Below are 24,075 nucleotides of genomic sequence, written 5' to 3' on the forward strand. Positions count from 1 at the left end.
TGCCAACTAGCGGAAAACAATAGTCAGACACTGAAGGAAGCTCGCAAATAATTAAATAAATATCATCCTGGCTGCATTTCAAATTGATACAATTATCACCAAATTAAATATTGCGAATCAAATCGATTTTTCCCTACACCCCTAAGTTGAAGTAGTTGTGGGTAATATTGCCACTATATAAGAAGATATCATTGCTGCCTTGGCTTGGGGGGGTGGTCCCTTTGCCTGTGCTGGGGGGGGTTGGCGGGGGGCGCTGCTCGGGGGGGGGCCCAGCGGCGCTGGATGGGCTTCCCATCTACACCTGGGGATGGAATCGGCCCTTCCCTGGCTCTGGGGCGGGACGGGACAACCCTCTTGGGGCCCCCGGTCGCTCTGGGTGTCATCTGATTCGGCTGCGGGGTCGGGGGGGGGGGGGGGGGGGGGGGTCTTGTTGGCCCTGTCCTGTGGGGGGGCATTCTGGGGGAGGGGGGGGGGGGGCACTATTGGTACGGGGCAGGGGGGGTTGACGGGTCGAGGTCTCTGCTGAGGCCATCGGCGGTTTCCCCGGCCGGTTGGCTGCCTCGGTCCCGTCAAGGCCTGACCAGAGCTCTTCTAGGGCCGGCGTTTGGGGGTGGGGGCCTGGGCTTGCTCCGGGGGGGGGCCAGCGCTTTCTGGCTCCTCTCTCTCTGTGTGGGAGGGGGGGTGCTGGGCCTGGGGTGTCGGCGCCTCCGGGGGTGGGGCCCCTGGGCTGGGTGGGCCTGGCCCCCTTGCTGGGGGGGGGGGGGGGACAGCTGTTTGACCACCGGGGGACAGTCTATCAGCTGTCCCCAACTTACCCCCTTCCTCATATAACCTCATAATAGGGTGAGGGGGTGGGGGGCTTAGCCTGCGATGAGCCTTGGGGGGGGGTTTACTAGGCAGTGGCCCCCCTCCTATGGTTGCCGTATGGAGTGGGCCCCCCCTCTTTCGGTTTTATTTGCACCTTAGACATGTAGGGCCCTTGGTAGGGGGGGTGCTTGGACATCACTGCCAGCAAGCAGCGGATGTCCTCCTAGCACCCTACCCGCCAATTTTAACCGCACCTTAGACATTTAGGGCCCCTTGGTGGGGAGGGTGAGGGGACGTCACTGTGAGTAATCAGGAGATGTCCCCTTAGTGCCCTACCCGCCAATTTTAACTGCACCCCCCTTAGTACACACACCCCTCCCCCCTCAATATATACATCCCAACATAAACACACACACATGCACACACACACACCCTCTCAAACACACATACACGCACACACATTTTGCAAGGAAGGTGGGACCTGGGTCCATCTGTCCCCTGCCTCTTCCCTGGTGGGGGGTACGGGCCCCTTTGCAACGGCGGCCGTGTCCCCGGGGTGCCGGCTTCCTGGGCCGGGCAGTGCTCTCTCCGCGCGGTGGGGGGGTTCACATTACATCTGAGCCGGGGGTGTCTGGTCCCTGGGGGGTGGGTTCTGGTCCTTGCTCCTGAGTGCTGGGCCCCGCCAAATTTCCAACTGTGGCCGAGCCTGGTCGGGCCATATTTACAACACCCCTTGTGGGCCCTCTTTTTTTCCCCGGGGTTCCCCCCTCCTGGGCGGGGGCGGCGGGCCCCCTGCCTCGCTCCTCCCTGGACCAACCGTGGGCCGGGCGGATGGCTGCCTGGAGTGCGGAGCGGGTCTCCCTTGGGGGGTCCTGGCTCGTACCTGGGGTTGGGGCGGGGGGATGCCCGGTACTCCTGGGTGGTGGTGGGGTGCTCGTTTGGGGCTGTGGGCGTCCTTCTCCGGTGGGGCCCTGCGTTGGGTTCTCCCGGCGCGGCGGGGGGGCTGCTCTCCTGGTTGGGCTGGGGCGGCGCTCTCTTTCCCTCCGTGCCTCCCTGGCCTCTGGCTCTGGGGGCCTTGCGGCGGCCCTGCTGGCCCTGGCCTGGGTGGCGGGCTTGGTCGCCCGGGCGGCGGTTGTTCCCTGCCGGTTCCCGTGTGGCGTTGGGGGGATTCCGGCTGCCGCTGCTGCTGCGGTGGGGGTCTTGGGGTGGGGATGGCTGGGCACTCTCCCTCCTTCTTTTCACGTTCCACCATCCATTTCAGAAGAACATAAACACTCACCTGACCACTGGTGTTAGCTCACCTTTGCACTAACAGTTTGCATGACTGAATGACTGAAATATTTCACACTAGTTGGTTTTAAGGCATAAGTATGCGTGTGTGGACACTATCTGTTTTGTGTACATGTCGACAGGTGGACATTTTTGCAGCTAGCAGGTGTGTTTATAACATTTGAGTGTGTGTGTGGACGGGCCCCGCCCTTTTTGTACTGCATTTGAACCTTACCATAATGATTAACAACCAGTAAACTTGTTGCTGTATGCTGCTTCATGGTCTTATCCCCCTTCCCCTCCTATTATCACCCCCCTACCCCCCCTCTCTCTAGCGTCCCTCTCTCTTCTTCCCCTCTTTCCTTTTCCGTCCGGTCCAACACCAAAGATTTTCAGACATGATTGAAATTAATAAAGTTTGGCCTCAATTACAAAAGGGGTTTATTCAGACATACCTTTGGTTTGTCTGAAGATTAATAACCCCTCTTGTTAAAGCAAAATATGTCCAACACAAGAGGCCCTCAGCTCTCGTCTGTCTGCCCAGCTGTTGGACAGGACAAGTTAAAAAAAAAAAAAAAAAAAGAAGATATCATTGCTGCATTTTCAGACCTATGCAAGCTGGAAACAAACCAAACCATTTTTAGGCATTCATGAAAGCCTCCGCAGAGACACTGAAGAAGTCAAGCACATGCATATAAAGCCATTATTTAATGAATTAATTTCACACTGTGCATCAGCAGGATTCCTTCGTCCCTCTTGGTCTTTTCTGCATGTTCCAGCTTACATGGCACACCACACATCCACCCACACAAATTAAAAAGCTTCATCTACAGAGCTGGCCCTGAAACAAGATGCTCCCTCAAATTGCCATGCAAATAGCCGCCCCAGCTGTCGCTTATCAGGGAGGATCCTGTTTGAGTACATAACTGGTGGTGTCCCACAGCTGCAACCTACATCTCCCTTCATTTCTCATTATAGCGGGTGGGAAAACATTGGTGGGAGCAAAATAATGGGCCTGCTTAAATATGAGGGGGAGTAATCTAGGACAGAAATTAAACTTTCATCTCCTTCAAACAGCATTTCCACGACTCGGCTGATTCATTTTTGCGCAACAGTGCCATTTGTAAACTCAGACATGAATTATTAAAAACGGAGCTTTGCATAACGCCGAGACTCATTGGACAGTTTTCACATTTTGGACCGCAGCTTCTTAGGTTCCAGTTGGGACATACAGGAACATTGGGGTGTTGCACACTTTAATCAGACAAACAATATGAAAATCCTGTTAATCTCAATTTGGAGGCTGAACGGCAGTAAATGTAGATCATCACTGTTTACAAAGCAGACATTTTCTGTTGCTTCTCCTGATTAAAAAAGGAACAGCAGAACAAAAACTTCAAGATCCAAACTTCATTTTGTCATTACAGGGAGGCAGCAGAAGGATGCACTTAAGCTTTCTGCTGTCTCTGCAGTTCCACCTGTATATATTACCTTGTGTATAGGAATTGCCTACAAAGAGGCAACTGAAACCATATGCTCCTTGTTTATTGCAGAGTTTTCTTTTTTTTTTCCACATCTACTCAGATGCTACTATGTCATTTACATATTTGAGTGCAAGACAAATATTCAGTAATCCAGTATATAAAACCACACACCTGGAATGAAAGGGGGTTTAATTGGTAATTGGGATTTTTAACACAATGCAGACACAGATTCTTTCTGTAGTTGAGGAGTTACCTTTATAAAGTAGATTTACAATTTTTTTTAAAGTAGCTGAGTTCCAGGACCTTTCAACCTTTTATGCAGTTTGTGATGAGGCTTATGAGCTGAGAAGCAGAGTCACAGGTTTACTAGGACAGACAGGACAAGTTCTGGTCAAAATCAAACCAAAAACATTTTTTGATTGAAATGGGTTGTTTTAACCCTTTGATGAAATCCACAAAAAAATATACACTTTTGTTTTTGTATGAGGTGTAGATGGTAATAAATATGATATTTTGGGACATTGAGTAAGTTTTTGCTCAAAACAAAGTCAGTTTGCAAAAATGTTAAAATGACTTCACCTTGTTAACCTGTTGTCTTAAATTTTATCCACACATTTCTATCATGGTGTAACTGTATTATAAAGAATTAATTATCAACAAATGTTGCATTCTTTCAATACTGTAAGTTTTGAAAATCTGCTAAACTTTTACACAAGTGTTTTTGAGATTCTACGGAAGCAGTCATTTTGAAAAACTTGGGAAAAGCCCTTCTACTTCACCAGTGGAATGGTGATTAACTACAAGGCAGAAAACATGGACCAAGTCATATCCAATGGGATTTTGAGAAGAGTTTGGACAATGCTAAAAAGATAGGTGTCCCAAAACAGGTCCCTTGGAACTAGGTTCAATGTTCATGGCAAATTGTCTTTAAATAAGTAAAAAAAAATGCCAATTGGTGTAGGAGAAATGGTCTTACCAAAAATTCTTATTTAAAGAAATAAATTCTAATCGCTAAAAACTTTAACCTAAGATTTTTTTTGCAATTGAAAAACCGTCTTAATAAAATTATTTGTTCTTGCAAGACAAGAGGATTTTTCTAGAAACAAGGTGTTTTTTCTTTCTTAACATTCAGTTACTGAAGTGCAGTAATGGTTGTATCAAATATGATAAAATGGTTATAGGGATAGGGATAAATATCAACAAAATAAATGATTAAAATATTTTTTAATGTAAATAAGTTTTTATTCCTCATGCATTTTGTCCTTTTTTAGTTTTCAAACAAAACAAATGCAGCTATTGATTTACACGTGATTAAAAATTGATCGTCAGTTGCTCAAGCAAGACTCTCACATGGTGTATCACTGCTGGATTGTGGCTTGGAGCATTAAGTGTAATAAAAGTAGGTGACTTTTGTGCCACCGAAAGGCTGCTCAGGCCAAAAGGTCCAGTTCACGCAGGAAGAAGGACAAAAAATAAGCAATTTATCAGTGAGGGGAGAAGCTCACCTCTAAGACCTTCCCTGGCAGTAACTCAGACAAAAATGGATCCTGCAGCCATATAGATCTGATATTGTCTCAGTGAGACGTCTGAACATTTTAAAGTAATAACTTACACAAATATGAGCAAATACAGATTTGTTAGGAAATCTAGTCAATGTAATATGTACTTTGTTTTGCAAATGCATTGTTTTAGCATCCGTACCATGTGTCCAAATATGACTTTTTTGTCCTACACTTATAAAGTCCTCTGAAGAAGAAGTTCCAAGTGTGTCAGTAGTCAAAGAGCTGAGTTTGTATGTGTCATAATGTGCTTGCTTCCATCTGTTTGCCAAGTCTGCTCACTGCCCTGGGCGAAGGGTCAGACTATGCGACAGGGGGAGGTGTCAGGTTATGATGCAGCTCAGCGAGGTCAAAATGGAACTGGTCATTGTGAATCTGTTGGTGGTTAATGCCTCATCCTGGAGGGTCGGAAGTTTGTTTACTAATTGATTCAATTATCCAACTTGGGTTTGGTTAAAAACAAGCTTAGCTTGTGAAGTTTGGGAACATGTAAATAAATGTTCCTCACTAACAGTCAGTCACACAGCCACCACGAACATTTAGCACATTTTCCACGTAAGAAATTTCAGTCTTCTGTGGTACTTGTGATATACATCATGTGCAGGTGGGATTCAAGGGTTTCAGATGATAGGTCTTTACGTGAATTCAGTTTTGAGCTGAAAAATTATTGGTCGGTTGAGAATTACATAGTTTATACGCAGTTATAATGTAAATTATATACAATTGCGTTTGATTGTTCTAAGATGCATACGCAAATCAGCGGCTTTCCACGACCGTTCCACGTATGTCTAACTGACTTTTTACGCATTAACCACACGTATAATTTTTACATCGCGTATACGGCACACATATCACATTAAAATTTAGTCATTGGCGCACCAATTTTGGACCAGATTTGGCTTTTACGTTGACTTGTGTGTTCTTTGCATAATTTAATCATGTGTGAAACTTCTGTAATTTTAACTTGGTTCATTTGTGATACATCTGTTAAAATTATCACGCTAAAGACCACAACTTTTCTCAACGTCTATTCATGTATGACCAATTTTCATCTGTGCAATATGCACAAAATGTATGTTGCAGCTGTTTAGATAAAGTGTGTATATTTTATAATGATAAATTTTAAGTGTAACAAACATCTGGAACTCAAATGCTCCAATTTGCTTGCAGCTGTAAAAGCTTCACAAAGTTCACATTTTATCTTGTGATGATGTTAATTTTTTAATGTTTATGGAGTATAAGTTTCTGACTTTTGTCATAGTAAAAAAAAGGAATATAGAGCAAGAGAAACACATTTAAGTAAAAATAAATTGAATCTTTCAAAATATCACCTACTATTTTCAGCATCTGCCTTTGAACTGCAAGGAAGAAAACATAATAACAATATTTCTTGAAAGGGAGAGTTTTTGATAGTTATTGAATAGTAGTCTTAATATTTATGCATGTGTACATGCATGGGCGCCTCCATTGAACCAAAGGCTGAGATGAGTTGCACAGAGTCATGTTGCCCAGCAGCTCCGTGCAGCCGCCACAGACAGACACAGCAGCACTCTAATTATCTGACCTGTCACCATCCACACCCACAGATGTACAGTGCTGAGGGAAAAGACTGAGCACAAGCTGGGACTGCTAGTTGCAGGGGGAAAGGCAATAGTGGAAACACACACACTGATGAAAACTTTCAAAAATTCTGTCACAACCTTCAGGCAAACCAGTGCCACCTCATCCTCTGTGCCTGTGAGGTCGGCCTGCAGTTTAAATAAATTGACGTCACTGAGAATTTTTCCTGTGAACTTTTTCTTTTTTTCTCAAAGTAATACTTATTTTACTTACAGTCCCACTCTAATCATCTTTTAAGGCATTTTAAAGTGTTTTCAGTGGCCTTTTGAAATATGACTATACCGTTATTAGCCAGAATTAAAAAAACAAAACAATTTTATTTCCTTGTCATAGTTTCTGCAGAATGGCTCTTTTGATTAGAATTTTTAATTCTCAGCGGGACTGTTGGTGTAGAGTAAGCCTTTCAATTCAATTTAATTCAATATAGTTTACATAGCCAAATATTACAACATAGTTGTCTCAACAGGTTTCATATCAGTAATTGTATAAGAACATGAAATCAATAATAAATTCAATAGGTAACTGCTAAACTAAACTTAACAGACTACGTAAGCTAAACTGGCATCCTTGTCCTTAGACCCTCCTTCTTGGTAAGGAAGAACTCCTAAAAACAAAAAAAGTTTACCGGGGAAAAAAAGACTAAACCTCAGGGATGTCCACATGAAGGAGGGATCCTTTCCCAGGGCAGAGTGGTGACAGATGGAAAGCCTGCCCACACTTCCCGTCCTCCTTCTGTTTACATGTTCTCCCGCTAGCATACAGCCCCTCACAACCCTAACCTACCATTAGAGATCCAACAAAGATGGCGAGCAATATCAGAGCTGAGCTGGTTTTTGAGTCAGATGCCAGTTCGGATGAGGAAAACAAAGACATGTATGGATCTAGTTGTTTACAAGTGGATGCAGCAAATTGGAGCAGGGAGCTTGTGGTACTGCTACAAACCTTTTCAATCTGTATATTAAGAAATGTGATATTAATCTCAATTTTCTTTATATAAGTCATACATCATCAAAAAATTGCCACAATAACATTTAAAAAAAACTGCAATGTTAATCAGGATGGGTCTTTGAGCTTTAGTGTAGTCTTTATGTATTTTCTACAAAAAATAATGCAATTAGAACATTTAATGATGTATGAAATGAACACCTGAAATCCTCATGGTCGTTCCATGAAGTGTTTCTACCTCTCACCACCCTCTTTCCCGTTCATTTTTGAGTTGGAATTGATTATTGTAAGGGTCATGGTAGGAGTGGGAACATGAGGGTTGATAGCGCTGAGGTAGAGATTTGAGACATGCTGCACTGCCTAGCGGAGGTCTCCTGGTAGGTCTCAGACATGGTGCTTTGTGCTTCCCATCCTCAGTCAAGACTCATTCTTGGTCTGTCGCTCACACACACACACACACACACACACTTAGGCAGGGCAGAAAAATTCCTCATCTTGTATCTAGTTCAAGGTCCGCTGCAGTTGATGACAGTTGATGACAATCCAGCGGGGAACAAGGGAATCTCACCTGTGCAGAGTAAAATAGTAAGACAGGGAAAACACACAGCCGCAGGACAGAATGCAATTCCTCACACATTTAGTTTCCTCTTCAGAAATACAATGAAATATCATCATCGTTGAGATTAATGTGGTATTTCCCAGCTTTCTTCTTTAGTAGATTCCTTTTCTTTTCTTTTTTTGCAATAGCATAAAAATAACATTTTTTGCAACGCTAAAACTTCATGCATAAGCAAGTACCCAATCAGTCATTTAGTTATTTAGCAGTGACACAGGTTAAACTACTGACAAGCAAAAGTATTGATTCCATCCGCTACCTCTCACACCCCACTTCCTGTGCTCACTGCTCTGATATGTGCATGTGGAATCCAGGCCTGCAGAGGCTTGCTTGTCCTTGCATTATACTTGAGTGATACGATTTATATCATTTCAGGGAATAGAAGGAAATCAATGGGGTTTAGTATTCATTCTCAAGGTTTGGGTAAAATGTTTGACTAATGAGAGAAACTTGTAAATGTTATGAAGTTTCACTCTATTTCAACCTCACACCCATCCCCGCTGCAGCCATAATCGAAGCCCTGAAAGTCAATACACTGTCTGCAGAAACTACATTAGCTTGGCTCTGTCTCTTTCATTCTTTCAACCTATCTTTTGGGTGGTTTAAAAAAAAATCCAGGGAAGTGAAGAATAATGATTCCCTACACATTCAAGAGTCATTTCTTGCATTTGTTTATTAAATAGTTAGAACACTGGAAAACTGAAGAATTTCTAAAGAAGTGGGAAAAGAAGAGTCAGATGAACATATAAAATAGAATTTTTAATTATATACATGACAGTCTTAAAAATACATTAACATTTTTTCACAAATAGAATTTATCAATTAAATAAATCGAAGGAGACGTAAAACAATCTCATGTTAATCTTGGCAACTATATTCATTTCTTAAATAGTTTTCCCTATAGACATTAAGCATTTCTCTTGTAAAATTATTAAAATCCCTGTTCAGGTGCTATGTGCACCTTGTTTTCAGATTTTTGCTGCTACACCGATCGGTTTTGATATAGACCGAAAGAAAAGTGTTTTATTTTGATGATTGCTTGTGTTCTTGTTTTGGATTATATCATACGTTACTTGAAACTTTGTACATTTTACTAATAAGCACTACGAAAATATTGTTCAGTGACTCAAAGTAAAGTTATATTTTCCTTCAGTATAAACTGCACTACTGAAATATCTCAATAACAAATGAAACAGTAATGTATTTAAAAGTGCGACATAAAAAGCAGGTTTTGACACTGAAACCAATTTGAAGTAGAACATTTTGACACTAAAGAGCAATAATACTCTGACTGGATTTTACACAAACTTTTTTGCAAAGAGTCTCAGATTTTCAAATTAATCTGTTGCTGCTTGGGTCAAATTGTACATCATCTCATATTTTCATACAAAACAAGCTTATTAATAGACTTTGGATTTGCTTTGTGTAGGTTTGTTGGCATGTCTTAAAATCAATAATCAAAAAGCTAAATTTGATGTTGGCTTTGTTGTTCCTATGGAGTGATTTCTGTTGTTGTTTTCTCCTGGAAAAGGTGACAGCAGTCATTAATTTCCTCCAATTGTTTGCTGAGTTTGAGGATTGTTGTTACAGGCCTGATGAACATCATGTTTGTATCTCATTACAATTCCAAGAGCCTGTTGTGAAGATAAATCTTGATTAGTAACCTTGTGTGCAGCTAATCCAAAGACATTAGACGAGGCAGGTTCATGTGCAAAGGTTTCATGTGGTGTCTGAGCGTGCAAAGCTAAACAGTGTAGTAGAGGACTAATAGCTGGTTTTAGACTTTCACAGTGCTGTTTGTAGACCTTCAAAGTCCATTGATGGGATTTGGGATATATTGTGTTATGATTAATTACATTTGCAGGATTAAATTCTAAAGTTATTTCATTTGATTTGATGCGATTTTAAATTCACTTCATGTAGCACAACATAGGTTGTCGGTAAGTGCTACAATGAGAAACATCATATCAAATACCAGATCAATTCTTGGAATGGGTGATTTGGATCGGTTAGGATCTGATAGAAAAAAAAGAGCAAGACAAACATATACACATGAATTTCTGTTAAAGAGAGAAAAAGCAAGTTATTAAATACCATATCTTTGGACTATAATTTGCAGCACCCAGAAAATGTACAATAAAGAAAAAGAGCTGTTACACTGGTCGCACTTTTGGGAGAAGTTACTTCAACAAAATGTGGGGACAAAAACGGAGATTTCATCTTGAAAGGCAAATCTTAATAACGGAATAGACAGACTGAACTAGGCCTTCACAATATACCGCAAATTTATCGTTATCGCAATATCAAGCAGTGCAATATCCATATCGCAAAAGTCAGCAAAAATCGCAATAAATAGTTACCTTAAATGTGCTAAAACAATCCTATGGCAGCTTGAAGCATTTAACGAATCAAATAAATCCATTTATGCATTTGACCAATTGGATGGACCCTTTTCGATGTTGACCAATCAGATGAGCCCTTTTATGTTAGATGTTTGCCTCCTACATAATCGAGGGTCATTTGGAGTATCATTTTTTTAAACTGTTGCAATGAGATGGTAATGATGTTTTTGGTTGTTTTGCTATTTGTTTATATACCGCAAATTATATCGTTATCGCAATATTGATCACTAATATCGCACATCGCAAATTTTGCTCATATCGTGCAGCCCTAGACTGAACATATAAAAACTTCCCTGACACATTGATACTTATTTAGCTTTATGATGTATAGGGGAATCTAGTATATTAGCGCAACATATAATCAATTATTCAGATAACCATAGTATGAAGAACATGTTACCAACTCAACTAAACTGTTTATATCACTTCAAATCACCAAAACACTAATCAATTCAATTTTATTTACATAGCCTAATATTACAACAGAGTTGTCTCAACAGGTTTCATACCAGTAATTGTATAAGAAGATGAAATCAGTTATAAAATACAATAGGTAACTGCTAAACCAATCTAAACAGACTAAGCTAAACTGGGCATCCCTATCCCTAGATCCTCCTTCTCTGTAAGGAAAAACTGCCAAAACAAAAACAAAAAGAAACTCTGGGACAAAAAAGAAGAAACCTCAGGGATGTCCACATGAAGGAGGAATCTTCTCCTAAGACAGACAGGCTTTGTACCAGGACTGTTAAAGAAGAATTAGCTTTCTCTAACTCTACAACTACATGTTTGAATAGTATAGCAGATGGAATTGGGGGACAAATTAGAATTGGGATTAGGCAGAGGCCAGGTCCTCAGCCAAGTACAGGAGCACAGACCAGCCACCTGGAATCTGGAATCTCTTAACGCGGGAGCTGTTGCTGTTTCTTTTTTAAAAATCACATATAAGTCGCTCCTGAGCATAAGTAAGTTTTCTTACTTGTCCTGTCCAGCTGATGAGCCAACAGACCTCTTGTGTTGGACAGATTTTACTGTTTTATTTTATGTTTTTTTTCCGACTTTTATTTATCACAGTTTTGGGAATAGTTTACGTTTTTCCCATTACTTTAGATATTTTTTTTATTTCTACCCAAACCTTACTTAATGCCTTTACACCTTTACTAAAGTCTTTATGTTTTATTGTTTAGGAATATTATTTCTCAGCTGTTCCATAAACCTACTGCCTGTCAGGAAAAACCCATTATGTTTAGGATTTCTTTGAAAACTGGTGAAATATTATCTATAAAAAATGTCTGTCAACATATAAAAATATCAAAGAAACACTCAGACAGCTTCAATTAAAAATTTAGAGTGACTGAAACACTAACATTGTTTCCACATCTGTGAGCAATTTCTTTGGAAATAATTAACACTGTTAAATATTATTCTACAATTTTTAAAGCTTTTAACAAGACAAACTGTTGTATAAAAAGACAAAAACACCAACTGATGTTGTCTAAAATAGTTTTCTTGGATTAATATTAAACGTCACCTTTAACTTTGATCTATGTTCTTCTGAGCCTTCTGAACATCAAGGAAACTGCACCCCTTTTATTCCACCTGTCAACTGCCACAATCTGTTTTCCAGGTACCTTCTCTGTCTGGTTTGGAAATGTGCCTACAAGACTCAGTTACCTGCTACTGAGCCATTGTCAAGTGTGTTTGGGAAATGAAGAAACACTGTGAAGTTACCTGTCTCTGATTTTCGTGGTGCTGCATTATTCACTGAATGCAAATAAAAGTAAGATCAGAAGTATCTCTGTGTGTGTGGAGATGCTGCAGAGGACATGATGCAAACACCAGCTGAACTATCGGTCCTCAATGCGAGGATTTACACTGATGAATAAACTTGCTGTCCAGATGCAGGATTAATATGATGCAAGAAAGAAAATGCAGACATGTGAACTATGTGTGATTAAGATGCTGATTTAAACAGACAAAATCCATTACATCAAAGTTGTGATTGACATATGAACAAAAGCTGAAGATTACACTGTCTGTATAGATTTTTAATGGCATTAGATGCAAGTTATTTTGACTGAGCTTTTGTATCAGTGGTGGGGAAGAATGGTCACTGTTATCAAAACAAATGGATATTACATTAGGTAAGACACTGGTTGTCAATTTATATAAACTACAAATAAATTTGACAACATTTTTTCAAATTGGGCATGGGTTTTGTTATGTCCCACCCATTTAAAGTTTAGATCTCTTGTTATAAGTTTTACAAACACAATCAATTCTCCCACTGGTTTGTCATTCAATAAGTGACAGGTCTAGGTGGGACCTAATGCTTGATAAACAGAAAATATTCAGACTCAACATTTTACCCTAAAACATTTGAGCAAATACAAATTAAAAAAAAAAACCTTTTAGGTGGAAAATAAATGTTTCTAAATTACTAAGAAATAAGTCAAATACAAATTTGAAGCATGAGAGTGTGTGAGTGTGAAAGAAAAAAAAAACTTTTAATTTGAAATTCTTATTTTCCCCCAAACAGAGCAGCTAAAAAAGAAAAAATCCAGTGATGTATGATAATTGGAACCATCCCAGATGTAGTGAAATGGATGAGAGCTCGATCTTTATGCCACTGACAGTATTTCACCATCAGAGTCCCTAACAGCATTTACTATCACTTTGTGACGCATCTACATGATAAACTGCTGCAATTAAGTTAATTTTTGTTTGCATTTGCATCAACAAGCCCATCATTTAGCATGCCTGCCATTGTTTAAAGAAACCAAAATGAACTTGTTGCTTCTAAGTAAGATTTGCACGTTTGAATATCAGGTTAATGACGGTGCTGTAGTTAGTCTGGACAGAAAAAAAGCTAATAGGAACGTACGTGTAATAGATGTAAAGGACAACCAGTGTCTGTTGTGTAATTGTTCTAAATAATCCTAACCCTATTCTGGTTTATTAATTCAGACTGTCAAAGGCTAAATATGTTTTTTGTAACATGATTTCTTTTAGTATTTCCATTTTTACATTTTCTTTTTCTTGTTCAGATATTATGGAGCATTTTTTGTCTAAATATTAACTGTTTTTCTTGCTGTTTTGTGCACTTAAATTCAGCTAGCATCTCTTCCCTAACACCCATCTAGACTAGCGGCCTGCAAACTTTAATGCTAAAAGGGACATTTGATCCAATTTCTTTGCAGCGAGAATTAGAATGTCCCACTGTATCCTATTAGAAAATGTATTTATTTATGTTTTTATGACCAATAAACTATTAATTTATAAAATGTAGTTTTTTAATATTGACAATAATTGAATTTTAGTGATAAATAAATATATTGATGTAGTGATATATTTTTATTTATTTAACACTTGTAACTTATTTTCCTTTGACAGCAAATGTTCCTTTCATAATAAAATACACCTTGTCAAATAAGACACAGATCTGCTCTGGCAGATATGCTCATTCACACCAACAGAGTTCAATCTGCAAGATAGCCAAGTCAAGCATGACGTTTTTTTTTAGCTTTTTGATTGTGGTGCACTGTCATCTTTTACTATTAAATATAAAAAGGACAAAATTGGCGTACATTTCAGTTTTTTTTTTCAGATCTAAACATGTTAAATGCAATTTTACATGTTTAGATTGCAATTTTATATATATATGAGAATTTTTATTTTCATATTTATTGATTTATATCCTATCAATGAAAACTGAATCAGCTGTTTTGATTTTAGCACAGTTCAAATGTGTGCAAGTTATTTTTGATGGCATTTGGGTGGACCCTGTAAAACGCTATTGAGCTGGGCGTATTAAACAGCCACTACTGGCTTTATTTTTGCCCTTTAACGTTCACCAGGTGATCCCCAGAGATTATTGAACCCATGTATTTATGCCTATGGTCAAAATGCAGCCAAATGCCCTCTTTTAGCACCTTTAACACAGTCAGTGTCTATGTGTTCCATAAATCCAATTAGGCTGTGTAAGCACAAGCCTTTTCTTGCAGGCATTGGATTTTAATGTTGATTAAAAGCTTAAAAACTCGCCACTGATGTTATGATCAAAAGCTCAAGGTGCAGTTTCTCATTTAAGAGTCAAATTGTTTTTCGTATATAATCCGCTCATAAAAGATAAACCCAACAACTAAATTTACTTCCAACTCCCTAATTTGTGCTTTGTTTTATCACATTTATTATATCTGCGTGTAAAGCAAACATTAAAGACATTGTTCATCATTTATCATCGTGGTTCCAGGTGGCCAATAAAACTGATATTTATTATAAAGGAAATGAATTTTTAGATTTAGTTACAGTTTAGTTTATATTTTGTTATTACCATGGTTAATTTCTCAGATGTCATTAACTTTTTCGAGAAGAAGCTAACTTTTTTGCAACCTCCTTACACATTATCCCATTAAAATGCACCTTTGCATGAAGTGATAGAATTTATCACTTTTTTCTGTCAAAAAAAAAAGGGGGGCAAAAAAAAGCTATGCTGGTATGTTTGAAGCACGCTATTCTTGTGTGAGCTGTTTCACACACAGGATGCAGAGTGTTTTCATCTCCTTGATGTTCCCAGACTCAGGCAACACACGGAAAAGGCAGGCAGGCAGGGAAGGAGATGTTGCTTTGGGCCTTACAAATGACCTAGATACTTGATTATGAATTTCATTTAGTTTTGTCACAGCATATAAACGTATCTTTCTTTATTCAAATATTCATATGGCATCTATGCAGCTGGAACGGATCCAGAAAGGGCCCACAGGTACGTTTGCTTTTTTGGGTTTTTATTTTATCATGCTCAATCACTCCCTCACATGTTCACTACCTGACGCATTTAAAAAAAAAAAAAATGAGAAAGACGAACGATTCTAAGTGGCATGTCTCTAATACTGTCGAACTTATCTGCACGGTTTAAAATGTTTTCCAATAAGTCAGTTTTTTGGCTGTAACCGGGATAAGTTAGACGCTTGCTATTCTGCTCCAGGACTGAACATTTCCCCCAATGTAATGTAGAGGTTACAGGTGTTAACTGCAGCCAATGGGAGTATTGATTAATCGGAGAGACAGTTTGGCGAGCTTTCTTAGACCACAAAGTGGCTGATCAGAATTCTGGAGCCGCCAGTTCCAACAGTTTCCTGCTGAGCACGGAAGGAGAGGTGAGGAAACGGCGGAGACAGAGGAAAAGAATAGCAAGAGATGAGGGAGATGGAGGCGGGGTACGGGGGGGGGGGGGGGGGGAGAGATATGACATGCTGCACGAAGAAAAAAATCAGATGGAGGATGCTGGAGTGGGGGCGAAAGTGTGGAGGCAGGAAAAAGTGAACGGAGAGGAGAAAGCGGTGCAAATTGAAGGGCAAGTAGCAGGACTTATCATATCTAAGCTTCAAGACTTGAATCTCTATCAATCAATAAATGCTACATTTTGGAGAAGAAGAAAAAAAAGACCCCTGTTGTGACTGTCCATAATGGACTTGTGCAGTAGAATGTGGCACTTTTACAGAAATCAGAAAGACTGAGTCTGACACAGCAAAGAGATCTGATACAGATCAGTCCTTACATGAGAAAAAACTACTCTCTTTTGCTTTTTAGTTATATTTCAGAATTTTGATAATGCATTCTATTCTTTGAAATGCTATTTTTACTATTACTTTCTTTGATACTAAAGAGTATCCAGATATTTAGACCAGACATTTTTAAAAACGCTGAAATAGAAATTACAAAAATATTACTTCATAGGCTTTTTAGCAAATTAGCACCCCAGTCTCACAGCAAGAAAGCCCTGGTTCAAATCCCGGCTTGGTTCTTTCTTTGCATGTTCTTCTCGTGCATGTGTTAGTTTGCTCCAGGCACCTAGGGCGCCTCCCACTATTAAAATGTGCATCATAGGTCGATTGATGACGGCAACTGTTCAGTGTTGCCGTCGCACAGCAGTCCTTAAGCTGGGATAGGCTCCAGCAACCCTGAAATGGCTCACACGGGTTTGAAGATGGATATTATCATATCTCAGTCCTGCTGTATTTGTTGTTTTAACCAATCAAAACTTTGACTTGTGGAAAAATATGTTCAGATATTGAATTTCCAACCTCTACCTTAATTTACGTGCTTCAAAGCTGGAGGTAAACGACCAATGACCTAATGATGAAGTCTTTTTTCATGTAAAGTCTTTATTTTATTTTTTTTAATTACATTTTTTAATATCAATATGGCAGGGCTTTGAATAGTTTGAATATTAAAAGAAGATAATACAGGAATACTTCAAATGATTTTAGATTTAATAATGTTAAAGAACAAAAAGTATAGAAAAATTCTAGCTATCAAATTGTGTTCATATTTTGAAAACTTTTAAAAACTGTAATACTAAATCTTCCATACATGGTAACTTTTAAAGAAAGACAGAAAAATGTTAAAAAATAGTTTGAGATTCATGTTCACAATTAAACCATCAACTTAGGGTCCAATTTATATAATTTTTTTGGGTGTTGTACTTTTTATTTATTTTTTTATTGTTTGAGCTTATTATTTTAATTTGTCTTGGTTTTCATGTACTGCCAGTTTTAAATTGCCTTATTCTGAAAGGTTTTTACCCGCCTGTTGTCTTATCTCAACAATCGGAATATACCTTTGTTAAATGTCTGCCTGTTTAAAATAAATTTTCATTAATTTGTCACACCTAGAATCTGTTTTTTGTTCTTCAGACTAATTTTCTCCCCATCAAATTTTTAAAAATAGCTTACGTCTAGTTAGGATTTTATATTATCAGATCTGGACTTGTCAGAGAATAAAATAAGAATTAATTTCTTATATTCTCTGTTTTTATTCATTAAGAATACTTTAAAAATACATCATACTTCTATTATACTTTTATCCATTTTCTGATGATTAGAACTAGCAAAAGCTAACAATTCCCAATTCATAAAGAGCAAAAGATGGAAATAAAGTTTTTTTTTCTTCTCTTGAATAACACAGTAATTTATCACAAAATCAAGATCCACATTCATAAAAATGCATCTGTTCAAGGTTTACATTACACACATGTGCTGTGATTCCCCCACAAAAACTTAGAAGCAAAACATAAAAATCGTTTTTTTAATCCAGTCTAAAGCTTACTGTGCTTCCCAAGCACAACATGATGCATATGCAGGCAGCTCGCAGGCTACGATACCACTGACAGATCTGCAAGGAAGATGCTGGGAGAGGCATCCCTGCAGAGAGGGAGAAAAATCCTTTTTACAAAGCATCATTAGAGAAATCTGCTCTAATTGTGCTTAGATTTGGTGCTGGTTTCTGCTTAGGAATAAAAAAGGGAGTAAAAATAAACACAGTTATCGTAAAACTAGCATAGTTTCCAGTTGCTGTAGTCATCATTTGTTTTGTCAGTTTTTTTATATCAAATGTTAACCTGTTTTTTTTAATGGACATTGAAAAATATATAAGTTTAGTTAAGGTGTAGGTCACCAATTCATAACAAAGGTTTGCAAAAGGTGTATAAAATAAAGAAATACATTTTTCTAAAATAAGGCAAAAAACCTCAACCATCCAAAACAGTTCAGTTGTGTCAAGGCCGCCCTGCTTTGACGGCATTTTAGCAACAGCCTTTGTATGAACAAACATGCACTGAAAGAAAGTGACAAGTCCCTTTAACAGAACAAAACATTCTGCAAAACCAGTTAATCTGGGTTGACCATGTAGAATAGATGCACACAAAGGCAGGGGGCATACTCATTGCACATGAGAGCATTGGATCTGTACACCTAGACTTGTTCTTTTTGTTTTATTCATTGTGGGATTTTTTAAGATCTTGGGTACTTTTATCTAGACATCCAGATTTTGTTTCTACTTCCTTCATGTCATGTTTACCCCAGGTTTAGACTTCCAGTTATCTCATCTGTTTTAACTTGTGCTTATTATCCATTTATATAAGTCTGTGCATTAACATATTCCAGGTCAGAGCCTCTGTTTTGTTGCCTTTTTATTTCTTGGAGTATCAGGTTATTAATTCATGTTTAGATTCATTCAAAAACCCACTCCAAAGAATACCGTGTTTTTGGTATTTTTGATTCACAAATTGTTTTGAATCAGGGGCAGACGAAAAAATGCTGTTGCAAAAAGCTTGTAGATGTGACGTAGGACCTACAACGGCAGGCCACAAGCTCTTCACTCATTCATTCTTCACCATTCTGATGCATCTGCTCAGACGACTAGATCCATGTATGTCTTCGTTTTCCTGGTCTGAGCTGTCATCCGGATCAAAAGTGTACTACTAAAAAGCTCCAATATTGCTCGCCATTTTTGTTGCACTGATAATGTCAACTTGGCGTCATAAGTGGCTGTAAACTAGCAGGAGAGAGTGTAAACAGAAGGATGATGGGGAGGGGGTGGGGTTACTCCACAGCAACCGTCCCACCAATGACTCAAAAGTGAATTTCCAACTTCTGCTGGTCTGTAGAAACTACGTATGTCCTAGATAACAAGACGTTATTATATTTTAAATAAAAACAGCACAATCACAACCTTGTGTGTTGCTTAGGTGTTTGCTACGACCTGTCATCCACAGCATGCCCGTAGGAAAAATGTGCATGAACATTTTTCTCAACAGCCTCACCGAGCATGTGAGCCAAATTTTTACCCTTTTTTCTACCAGACTATATAAGCAAGAAGACATTTTCTGAGTTTACCGTACTAAAAGGTGCCTTCATGTCCTCCGTGCACCATGTTTTGAGTGTCACATTCTGTTTGACCTTTTACAAACTCTTTCAGTCCTCGTAATATTCTGCGCTGCATCTTTGGTTCATCCTCAAGTGAACCGAGACTCACATTCTCAAGGGGGGCCAGAGTTTGTACGTTTGGTCCACACCAGGGATACGTTGAGCCTTCACACTTGCCTAAAAGAGTGGACCATTCAAACCAACAAACCCTGGATCAAGTCAATGCGTAGATGCACCCTTATACCTTTTTATCTTCAGCGTGAGATAGAATGATTTTTTTTTTTTTAGAAGGGGCACATTCAAGTTGCTGTAGATGCTTCACACAAATGCAGTGCTGTTATACAGGAATAGAGTTTAAATATAAAAATCACATCACTGAGAGAAAAGGGAGGAGGCAAATCAGTAACCCAGGAGCAGTGGGTGGGGATTTCGTGCTAGATCAAATTTAGGCACGCTGTTTGGGGTCTTTATTGTTCGTCAGAGACCAACCCTAAAGTGAATATCTCTACCAGAGGTGCTGCTCTTGAACAATGTTTGAACAGTGCATACTGAAGTGAGCACAAGCAGATATCTGCTCTCTGCCAGTGCCCCAGGTGTACCTCTGTCCCTCACTGCGATGTTGTCAGATGGGCTTTCCCATCCTTTTCTGTTGCAACTTTTTTCTCCTTTTTTGTTGTCTTTAAACACAAAGACAAACAGAAGGGAGGAGTCATGCTAAGATTTAAATTTTCTGCTGAAATACTTTTCATCCATCACTTCCTATGTGAGGATTTACATAAACAATACATTCAAATTCCAGAGCATCAGGAAAGCTGAGAAAAAACAAATCCATGTGAGACTTGGCTTTACTCAAAGCTCACCGATGTGCCGTGACCTAAAGGGTACTTGTTTTCTCGTGACTTGTGCCATGTTTCAAGGTGTAGTGAGCATGTTCGTTTTACCGGAGCATCCATCGAGGCAAAAGTAATCAGCGCTGCTGGAGTCTTCAGAGAATATTTTGTAACAGGTTTGTACTCAGACATTTTAGGAAGGCATGATACCTGCAAAGGAGGCATAGGTGACGGCAAAAGGTCCCCTTCAGGATGGCAGGAAGCTGACCTCGTTGTCTTACAAGCTAAGGCTCACATTCCCATTTCACGCTTTGTCTTGCAGAAAGATTCAAGAGACAGTGGATATTATTCCCTCTACTCCAGAGCCTGCTGAGGTCCGATCAAAGATCCGAGCCTTTGATGTTTTAACCTCTGGCTGTTTTCGGGAGAAAACACACCCCTCCTCTGAACCAGATGGTGCCTGTTGCATGCTGGGAGCAGCCATGCAGTGTTATGGGTCCCCACCTGTGGTTTTAATTACAGTGCACGACAAGGGGATGTGCTGGAGCGGAAGGAGAGAAGAAAGCAGGGGTGACCCTCGCTGTTTGGTGTAAAGAGAAGGGAATACATCGAATGCTCATTTGGATGAAATTGTAATCATTATCTGTCGCTTTACTACAAATCTGTGACATTATTAGGAAAGACGCACCTTTACCGATGCATGACTCCAGCTGTCATGTTCTTAAAGCAGCTCGCCATGCTTTTTTTCTTCAGTCCCCCTCCCCTTTTGCAAATCATCAAAATTCCACGCACTCGTCCATATGTTATCAAGTGTCTATCTTCCATTTTCACTGCTGTCTAATTTGTGCAGATCACTGTTGCTTCTCCGCATGGTTCTCCAGCTCCTCTACATGGATGAACTTAGATCAAATTAGACTCACTCAGTCCGACCTTGCTGCCCCCCCCCCCCCCCCCCCCCCACACACACACACACACCCCACACTAGGTTCCCCAGGGTCTCCACACCCCTCTCCGTGTTTTCGCCAACACCTCTCCCTCCATCCGTCTTCTGACATTTCAGTTCCTTCTGTCATCTAAGGTCCTGCTGAGAGTTGAGGTTCTTCAGTGGCATGTGGGGGGGAGAGCCCAAAAATCCCCACAGCAGGGCCTGGTGTGGATTTCCACAAAGCCCCTGAAGATCTTCTGATCACACAGACATAACCTTCTGTTTTCAATGAGACCAAACAGGAATTTTCTGACAAATTTACATCGCAATATTTCCATAAAGCCGTTACATGGAACAATAGGTTTGGAAAGAAAAAGAATTTCTCTCACAAACATTGTTTCTGGGTTGCAGGCTTCACCTTATTTGGACCCCCCTTCCCAAAAAAAAAAAAAAAAAATTCAATAAAGTTAGTTTTTATTTTTCTCTAATGTATTCAGCCAGGATTCTGGGATCAGATTTTCTTTCTCTCCCTCTTTTCTCTGTGAGCTTGCAGAGCTGCGTGTTAGATCTGTGGGATGCCTGTAGGCTGCTCCCGAGAGAGACACGGTGCGCTCATCCAACACAAACAGGGTCACAAAACAACGACTCAGCCACTTGTGCAGAGTTTACTTCAAATTAGCCCAAGTCTGGTGCAAGCGCATCGCAGCCAATCAAGCCTGTGTCATGTCAGACAATGAGCTGACAATGTGAGGCTGAGACAGAGGTATTGCCAAAGGTAGAAACTGAAACCGACTGCTTCAAAGTGAAAATGGAGGAGAAATGTTTTTTGTTCTTTTTTTAAGAAAGAGAAAAAAATTCTGCACCGGGAGGAGATCAGTGAAACTGCTAAATACTCCCCCGAATAACAAGCTGATTCTTCTGTTGCTCTAAAAAAATATTTATTTTAGACAAAGACAAAGCTTCTGTTTGCAAATACAGTCTAACACATACTTGGGTGAGACAGTCGTGATTTCAAACAGCCCAGCAGATCAGGACTCGCCGGACATGCGGAGAGTCACGAAAAGCTGTGTTAAGCAGAATTAACAAGCACAATTAAAATTCCAGCCATATTTTGCGGAGAGGAAACAGAGGGCAGGGCAGCTGCTCCCATATGGAAACCTTGCTGTTACGACCATGGGGGCAATGTCAGACACTCTACCCCCCACCTTTTCTACCCCTCCCCCTTCATTCCCCATTAGGTAGCGCCCCCCTCTCCCCTTCTCCCACATCTTCCTCGTTGGCATTTAATCCTCGCCCCATTGTTCCGCTTCCATTACTTAAAATCTGCTGGTGAGTAACACAGATCACCCTGCCTTCTGCATGAGTCAGTGTTGCACCCCACTGATGTGCGGTTCTGCCCACTTACACCTGCTTCAACTAAGATTCAGTTACATTTAGTAATACTTTGTTAGGTGGAATGAAAAATGGTTCATTAGAGGTCAAACATGTTATATTTTAAGCTCCTTATCAGCACAGAGATCCTGCAAAAAAATAAAAAATTAGCAAGAAAACACAACGTTTATCATATTTGTAGTACAGCACCATCTACACAAGATGCTGGATTGCTACATGTAGTCTGTCAAAACAAAAAAAGGTACAATATTTTGTTATTAAAATATATTTTATTGTTGGATGTTTTATTTGTATTGGTGGAAAGTAGTTGACAAAAATGATTGTGAATCTCCAGATATTGTTTATTGGTCACCTTATGCCCTCAAACAAACAAGATCATCATTCAGTGTTGGCTGAACTCTGTTAGAACTGTTGGTTTGACCCTTTCAGAAAATTATGCTTTTACTTTACACACACCAAAACAACAAGGGATGTTGTGCATTGATTTTGTTGGTTTAATAACATCAATACAAGGAAAGAGGAAGGGCTAAAAAGTGCTGGAGTCAGAGTGTAAATTTTGCATTGCAGTTTGATTGGAGTCCTACTCCGATCATCTTTTGATCTATTTTCAAAGCAATCACTGTGGTCTTTTGATTATGATTAAGGCGTTTTTAGCCAAAATAAATTAAAAAAAACACTGTTGTTTTTTAGGACAAAGTTTCTGCAGAGTGGCAGTAATTCATTAGAAATTCATGTCTGACTTGTGGGCAGGACTGTTAGCTTAGAGTTATTCTATCTGTAGTCTGGCTTGTGGATGACACCTTTGTTGACATTGTGGTTTATGAAATTCCACACTCAAACAGATGTACAATGTGTAGAGAGTACCGTAGACCGATTGGCACCCTGGATCACTTTTTAAGCTCACTATGACATCAAATGTGTCACGGTACCCCCAGCAGGCTCCTCCTACTCATCAGGTACACCTGAGGACACCAGCTGCGCCTCCTCATCCTCATCGGCCGGTGGATTCTTAAGGAGAACCAGGACCTGTACTCAACGCTAGTTCGTTGTACTCCACGGTGCATCCTCTGGCCCTGTTCGCTATTCTTGTCCATGCTTAGTATTCTTCGCCTAACCTTGCCTTGTCTCTGCCTACGTAGGATCCCGATCTCGCCTGTCACGCTCTGGACTCTGGCTCACCTTCTCACTGGTCCCTCCTCGTCACCCCTGGGAACACGGTGTTCGCCGCCAAAACTCTCCAACCATCCTCGCCGCATCCTCACCTGGAACTCCAACCTAAAATCATTAAATCTATTACTACTCACCTTCCTCGCCTGCTGAGTCCCTTCCGGGTTCCAGCATCTGGGTCTGCCACTGTTTTGCTAGTCATGACAAAATGCAACTTTTTTTTTTTTTTACGTGAAACATGCAACGTTTCAAACAAAATGAACTATATTGTTTAGGAAGAATTGCCTACAATGCATAAGCACTTAGAGTTAGCACAAATTTGCAAAATTGCACAAACAAAGTGGTCATTTGAGATCT

General features: G+C 39.9%; 1 long non-coding RNA gene across 2 annotated transcripts in view; it reads left to right on the forward strand.

Moving 5' to 3' along the window:
• The window catches only part of LOC144988148 (uncharacterized), a 45,746-nt gene extending 21,892 nt beyond the window's left edge, over positions 1–23,854 (forward strand). The window contains exons 1-3 of one of the 2 annotated variants that reach the window (XR_013651971.1): positions 15,235–15,461; positions 20,557–23,609; positions 23,691–23,854. This is a non-coding gene — a long non-coding RNA (uncharacterized LOC144988148). Of the gene's footprint in view, positions 1–15,234; positions 15,462–20,556; positions 23,610–23,690 lie in introns of those variants that run through there. The other variant, XR_013651972.1, reaches the window with a different exon arrangement.
• The last annotated feature ends 221 nt before the right edge of the window (positions 23,855–24,075 follow it).

The sequence above is a fragment of the Oryzias latipes genome, chromosome 20 (genome assembly GCF_053564925.1).
Source record: "Oryzias latipes strain Hd-rR chromosome 20, Olatipes_Hd-rR_3.1".
Lineage (NCBI taxonomy): Eukaryota > Metazoa > Chordata > Actinopteri > Beloniformes > Adrianichthyidae > Oryzias > Oryzias latipes.